Raw genomic sequence first — 8,207 nt, forward strand, 5'->3', positions numbered from 1 at the left:
ATACAAAATGGTTATTGGCCAAGGAAGCTCTCGGTTAATAACTGTGGAAGTGCTCATAGAACACTAGGCTGAGAAGCAGGATTAGTTCCAGTGGGGTCGTTACGCCATGAAGAAAAAGACTTGACATTTGGTAGGCAATATAGGACATGTCACAACGATGGGATCACTAAGCCCATGAATGTAGAAATGACAATTGAAAAAAAAAAAACTAGTAGGGTATTGGTTCCCTTCTTAAGCATGTGGCTCCCATTTTCATCCTACGAAAAGCAAAGGATTGAAGCGTTGTTTGTTTTGTTTCTTATTTTTGTATCTTTTGTTAGAAGTGAGCACCCATGAAAACAAAAAGAACGGAATCAATCGATGCCGTAATCGCTTGTTTTCGAATAGGATGAATATGGGAGCGTGAGATTAATGATGGAACACATACACTATTTGCTGCGGAAGTGCTCGGAGATGAGCACCTGGTTTGTGCTAGTTTGGACACTACGGCTTGATGAAGGATTAGTTATAATAGTAACATTCTGATTATTTTCGATACAGTCCTTACCCATCTAAAAAGAACGTTATTCATTTTCGAACGCATTCGGAACGTTCTTCCGGAGATGGTATGGCGATATTGAGAGGAATTTAATTACCAATTGTATGGAAAAAAATTGCTCAGGAGAAATACCTCGCGATGCAAAGTGGATCACACAGCAGAAGTTCCCAGGCACCGAAGCGGGATCCCGGAAAGAAACAAACGCAACTCTCTGATGTGCATCGTCGTCGTCGTCATCGTACCGATCCCCGAGAAAGGTTCCACCATAAAGCAAGAAACAAATGAATATGCACTTTGCTTGTTCCAGAATCAGATAAACATGTCATATGTCTCCCGGCAATAATTGCCATGTCTCGGGCACGGAGATAGCACAATCGATAAGGCGTTCGTTCGGGACGAGCCTTGGGCTCGTCTTCTCGCGATCTTCTCCCGTGGCATCGGATCGCATCCAAAGATCGCTACCCCTCACAAGAAAGAGCACTGGCATCTCTTCTGTACTCTCGTCGTCGTGTTGATGTCGTTTGGTTGGCATCCTTCCATTATGGCGGCAACCAACCGCCTTGGTAATGAAATATGCTACGAGTTGACTGTGGCAGGGCCGCCGCCGTTTCGAAGCGATGGAACAAGTTCTCAATATAATATTTTAATTTCGATAAAATCTATGATGAGAGCCAGGAAAATGCCTCTTCCCAGTGCCAATGTCAGTGCTATTTTACATGTACGGAATCGGAATTTTCACTCGGGGGGCGGTGCGCACTCACTGGCGTAGTAGTTTTTGAAGGAGTTTAGGAGCTTTGATTGATTATATTTTGCTTTTTCAGGATCTACCTATTGTTGCCAAGTTTTTTTGTGTTGAAATTTTGCTCGTAAGCTGTCACGAAAAAGGGGTGTGCTTCTTTGAGTCTAAGCGTCTGTTCTCCAGAAGAGGTAGCTCACAATCAGCATCTTTGCTAGGGGTTGCTGATAAACAACCGAGTGTTAGCAAATTGCACCAGAAAGTCAGCAACAGAATAATACGAACCGAAATCAATTGCAACGAACAAAAAGACTTGCGATTCGTAGCTCAGTACATGAAAATACCGAGCACTCCACCCCATCGAAAGAGCAGACACTCATCGATCTACTAAAGGACCGTGGGTTCTCTCATCTTTCATCTCTCATCTCTCATCTTACATCTTTCATCTCTTATCTCTCATCTCTAGCGTAACATGTGAAAAGGGTCTAAATGATTTTTGTAAACAAACATGTTTCGGTCGCTGTAGGACTCATCTTGATCCACCCACGAATAATAACACACTTAACAGATAGCCCGAAGATTACTCTTTCTGATAAGCGTGTTGGTGTGCGTGGGTGGATCAAGATGTGCCCTACAGCGACCGAAACATGTTTGTTTACAAAAAGCCGTTAGGCTCTTTTCACATGTTATGCTAGATCTATCATCTCTCATCTCTTATCTCTTATCTCTCATCTCTCATATCTCATCTCTCATCTCTCATCTCTCATCTCTCATCTCTCATCTCTCATCTCTCATCTCTCATCTCTCATCTCTCATCTCTCATCTCTCATCTCTCATCTCTCATCTCTCATCTCTCATCTCTCATCTCTCATCTCTCATCTCTCATCTCTCATCTCTCATCTCTCATCTCTCATCTCTCATCTCTCATCTCTCATCTCTCATTTCTCATCTCTCATCTCTCATCTCTCATCTCTCATCTCTCATCTCTCATCTCTCGTCTCTCATCTCTCATCTCTCATCTCTCATCTCTCATCTCTCATCTCTCATCTCTCATCTCTCATCTCTCATCTCTCATCTCTCATCTCTCATCTCTCATCTCTCATCTCTCATCTCTCATCTCTCATCTCTCATCTCTCATCTCTCATCTCTCATCTCTCATCTCTCATCTCTCATCTCTCATCTCTCATCTCTCATCTCTCATCTCTCATCTCTCATCTCTCATCTCTCATCTCTCATCTCTCATCTCTCATCTCTCATCTCTCATCTCTCATCTCTCATCTCTCATCTCTCATCTCTCATCTCTCATCTCTCATCTCTCATCTCTCATCTCTCATCTCTCATCTCTCGTATCTCATCTCTCATCTCTCATCTCTCATCTCTCATTTCTCATCTCTCTTCCTCATCATCATTACCATCGCTATCTCTCATTATCAGCATCATCTCTTATCTTACATCTCTGAGTTTCCATCTCTCATTTTTTATATCTCCTCATCATCATCAACTTACCTTCTCGGGGAAATTCAAAGGGGAATTTCCCTTTTACTATGGCTTACCCTCTTAGAGGAATTTATCATTGGCTTACCCTCTCGGGAGAACCACTTAACTTAATTTACAGCTCTTTTGTCCACTAGGACACTGTGTGAGCGATTCCAATGGCAGCTGCACTTACATTTTGTACAGCGCCCAAATGTATTATATTCGAATTCTACTATATCGAACTGATTGCCTCTGCGCTGCTGCCACTTTTCTACCCTGTCCATGGTAAAATGATGAGCACGAGGATGTTGAAGTGTGCCTGATCAGGAGAAAATAGCTGAAGAATACCAGCCTCAGGTATGGAAAACCGAATACCTACAACCTGAATGAGGTATTAGGAAGCCCTGCATAAGAGGTAAAATACCTAAAATATTAACTTGTGTGTATTCTATGCATAACGCGTTAAGGGGCTGTCCATAAACCACGTGGTCATTTTTTTGGGACTTCTTAACCCCCCCCCCCCGTGGTCATTAGTCCATACAAATTTTTTTATTCGTCCATACAAAATGGTCATAGGCCGTACCCCCCCCCCCCCCCCCCCCTCATGACCACGTGGTTTATGGACAGCCCCTAATAATGGCATCAGGTATGGCAATAATACCTAAATAATAATCAGCGAGTTTTCCATATAAATAGCGATTTTTCCATAATTGAATAATACCTCAAGCAGTCCTCAACACCAAACCATAAACTCGTCGAAGTATTTTAGAAATACCTAGAAAATACCAAAATAAGTTATTTTCAATATCTAGGTAACCGATCAATACCTCGTCTTGGTATGATACATGATGTTGATATCCTGCAGTTATGTGTCAGTTATTCATTCCTGCTCAGGTGGCTCTTGTTCCTTTTCGATCTGAATGGGGGTCCATGATGATTGAAGAGTTGCCGTTAGCCGATATCCAAGTTTCCGGGTCTGTTAGAGCTTATGCTCAGAAGAGGGTCAGGTGTCAGCCGCTCTCGGGGAGAAAAACAAGTGACGAAAAATTGCAAATGCCGGAGCTGGGATCGAACCCATGACCATCCGCATATGAAGTGAACGTGTGACCACTACTCCACGGGCCCCTGGCTAGGCCATCCTATATCCTCGCTTTTGTTCGTTATCTATATTCCAGTCATCCGCAATATCCCTTTCGTGACGAACCAGCACAATCGTGCTGTTTTTCGACATTGGTTTTACACATTTTTTTTTCAATAGTTCACGGGCACAAAATAAACGGAATCCGGCCAATTTGTGTCAATTTGTGAATACTGGACTGGAATTGCTGGTTGATGAACGGCCGACGAAATTCGTTTAGTTGACGCTTCGCTTCAACAAAGTGTTTGCCATTGTCGCACATGATAACCCGACCTTTTGTCCCATTCGACCTTTTGTCCCTTCGACCTTTTGTCCATTCGACCTTTTGTCCTTCGACCTTTTGTCCTTCGACCATTTGTCTTTCAACCTTCTGTCCTAAAGCCGATTAACCCTGGTTTGCCAGGCCACGGCGCACACCGGAAGGAGTACCGCTTCAAGGTCGCAATGAAACCTTGAGCGGACACGTCTGTCGCTAGCTCCAAGTGAACAGCCATGTTAACAAGACTGATGTAGACGGCGACGGAGATCTTCCCAGAGCGAGTACTTTGGTGAAGGTACGTGACTTGAAACGGGCCGCATTGATCAACGCCTACGCGTTTAAACGGCGGACAAGGTGCGACTCTCTCCTATGGGAGGTCAGCCATGAGCTGATCCTGGGTCTTTGACCTAACTCACGCATTCGTGAAGTACCTTCCGCAAGAGATTCCGGAAGCTTGCCCTCCAGAAATGTTCTCGGACGATCGAAATGATTAGTTGTTGTCCGCCATGCAGCAGCTTCCGATGGTAGTGGGCGACGACGATGTACGCGACTTCTACAACTTCTAGCCGCGCCGCAACTAGTAACCGCTAACACTTTCCACAGACGAAGGCGGGATGTCATGAATATCCACAGAATGGGCACTTTCTTGATTGTTTGGCGATGGTTTCGAGAAGCGAAAGTCGGAGCTGCTCGGCTTCGAACTCACGGGAGCGATGGATTTCAGTACTGCACAATCGCTGCGTAGGAAAGCGATTATGTTCTGGTACGTTGGCACATTTTTAGAATTTTGGTGCGTTTCCCACTGCCGTGGTAGGATCTAGCCAGGACTACACCATATAGGCCAGAGTTTTGCTCCATATAGCGGGGTATTCTCTGATCTTTATCTGGTGCATCATCTGGTAGTTCTTGTCGAATCCGCTGATGAGGTTGCTCAAGCCGTCGTAACTCTTGCGATTCATGCCTCCCATGGCAAAAACAACATCGAAGTGGGCGTTCACTTTAAGTTTTCTATTCTTGTGGTGAGATTTCAGCGTTTTCCATACTGCGCTATAGTTTGCAGCTTAAAGCTCAACAGACTCAATCTCCTGTAACGCTTCTCCAGAGAGAGCCGACTTCAAGTAACTGAACCCGTCCATTAAGTTGAACTGCTTGTTCTCATGGAGCAGGCTGCAAAACCTGTCTTTAAACGGGATCCACTCCTTAATCCTCCCACAAAACGACGGGAGGCGAATCTCTGGCAGCTTCACCATTGAAAAAGAGGATTCTGACCAGTCACTAGATTGACCGATTTCAGATGTCGTCGTCGCGGTTTTTTGTGAGGAAGCTCGCTTCGATGTGAGACAGGCCTTCAAACGAAAATACCAATCTTCGAACTCGGTAAGTGCCGATATGTTGGCCGAGGCTTTCCACGAAGCAGCACGAAAAAAATCCATTTATTTTTATTTTTGCATTTTTATTTGCATATAATTTTGCACAGCTGTTTTAATCAATATAAATAACCATTTTTTCATATTAAAACTTTTTATTAAGTCTCGACTAACTTTCAAATAGGGCCTATGAAAAAATGGAACACATGCAAATGAAAAATCATATCTCTGAAACTGCTTGTTTGATCGGAAAACTGTCTTCGGCAAAGTTGTAGATTAACAAATGGTGGCTCTCAGAAAAATACACATTGAAAAATTTATTTAGTTTTTCTTCTAAAAAACTGAATTTTGTTACTAAAAATTAAATATCTCAAAAAGCTATTTTTTTACCTTCGTGATATTTTGTGAGAATAAAGTACATTCTGTTAGCTACCATCTGTAGAAATTATATAAGGGTAAAAATATGAACAAAAAAGTTATGGCACTTTGAACATTTTCGGTTGTATGTTTTTTAGAGTGTATGACGAATTCACACAAATTCGCCGTAGGGGTTTGTCTCAGAATCCGATGGAATTTCTTAGGTTTCAAGACTATGTATTTGAAAGCAAGATTGCATACGTTGTTTTTTTTATTTATCTAGACTAATATTTGAAAAGGGCTAAAGTATTTGACCGTTTTTTACTCAATATAACTTAAAAATGTCATTACCTACAAAAGAGTTATGTAGGGGTGACTTTTAGATAATCAAGTGAACTTTCATAACATTGAAAAATGTCGCTACGATTTAAAAGTCAAAAAAATGCAAATAAGAAAAATTATTTTAATTCGCAAAACATGACATTTTTGTAATTATTGAAAATTTTGCCATGTTTCGCAAGATGGGCACTTTTGAAGAAAAGCATTTCTGAGGTACCGTGATTTCGGGTGAAATTGATCGACGTGAGGGTTATTTTCATTTGTTAATAATATTGCTTTAAACTTAAACCAATTTGTAGAAAATGACCATCATCCGGCTAAAGGATTATTGAATGATGAGTTACATGTCTTACAGTCAATTAGTCACATATTTCTGTATTAAATTCAATATTTTACGTAATTGCGTGTATGGCGAATCTCAAATACTCTTTCAAACTTTTGTTACCGTGGCTGTATCGCAAATGTAATGAATATTCGAATGGATGCTTTTAGTTGCCAAGTATTTGATAAACACGATTTCATCATCAAAAATTTTATAAATATTCAAATTTATACATCAAATTGCACTTTTCCGGAAGTAATAACTTTTTCAGTATGAAAAGTGCATACTTTAAGACGTTTTCATGAAATTTATTAAATAATTAAAAATTGAGAAAACTCGTGAAAGTTTTGCGTAGCATTTCGCATTCTGGGGTGGTTAATTCAGGCGGAAAACATATTTTTGGCACATGCAAAGGTATTTACGGATCAATTTCATCCCGAAAGCAAAATTGTTGATTTTTACATTTTAAATGATATTTACCTATTGCAATAAAATGATTTATAGTAAAAGTTTCAATCTCGTTGACTGATGAGAATCGTGGTCGTACTTGTTTTATTGCTTTGAGTTTGACTTTCTTTGGGTGATCGACTGTACGTTGGTCGTTGGATGATATCTTTAATTGGCATTTTAGTCTAATTTGGTCAATCACAAACAACTATATGTTTTCTTAACCCGATGTTTCGGTCCTTATTGGACCTTTTTCAAGGATTCTGTAATGTTTGAGTTTGACCATATCGCTGCATTCGAAATCACGGTAGCATTAGTGGAACATTTTTGACAGCTCCTCCCCTCTTAAAGTATATTCTCCGATACCTAATAGAAGGCACCTGGCAATATCAACTTCCCCTAAAATGCTACATCTTTAATGAACGGTTCCTAACAACAAATACTTCATGTCATCAATTTGTGTGTTTCTCTTCGGTAGAATACAAAAGTTTTTATCCAGGGCGTTTTTGCCTTTCTCGTGCACCAAGGTGTACCGAAAGGCTATATGTTCACTCCAAAAACGAAAATTTGATAGAGCCTCCGGAGGGGTCAAGTCTTATATACCAATCGACTCAGCTCGACGAATTGAGGTGATGTCTGTGTGTGTGTATGTATGTGTGTGTGTATGTATGTGTGTGTGTGTGTGTATGTGTGTATGTGTACAAAAAAACTCACATCACTTTTTGGCAGTACACCTCAACCGATTTTAATGACCGACGGTTCATTCGACGCGGTCCCATTGTTTCCTATTGAAAATGGTTCAGATCGGTTCAGCCGTTCCGGAGTTATGGCCATTTAGGTGTTCCGGACTGGTACCCCAGGAAGGGGCCAGATATGAAAACGCTACAAACCAATGCATGCGGCACATCAAACTACGGCATTTTCGATAACTTGACGAATGGTAAGCAGAAAAATAGTCTCAGACCATATCTGAACCGGTAGTGTCCCGGAACCGGTTCCAGGTGTCCTGCCGGAAGTGGCCAAACATAAAAGTAAACTAAACCCATGCATGCGACACATCAAACCGCGGCTTTTTCGATAACACGATGAACAGTAAGCAAAAAAACTTTCTCAGACCATATCGGAACCGGTAGTGTTCCGGAACTGGTTCCAAATGTCCCGCCAGGGGAGGCCAAGTATAAAAGTTAACCGAACCCATGCATGCGACATATCAAATAGTGGCTTTTTG

The sequence above is a fragment of the Aedes albopictus genome, chromosome 3 (genome assembly GCF_035046485.1).
Source record: "Aedes albopictus strain Foshan chromosome 3, AalbF5, whole genome shotgun sequence".
Taxonomy (NCBI): Eukaryota; Metazoa; Arthropoda; class Insecta; order Diptera; family Culicidae; genus Aedes; species Aedes albopictus.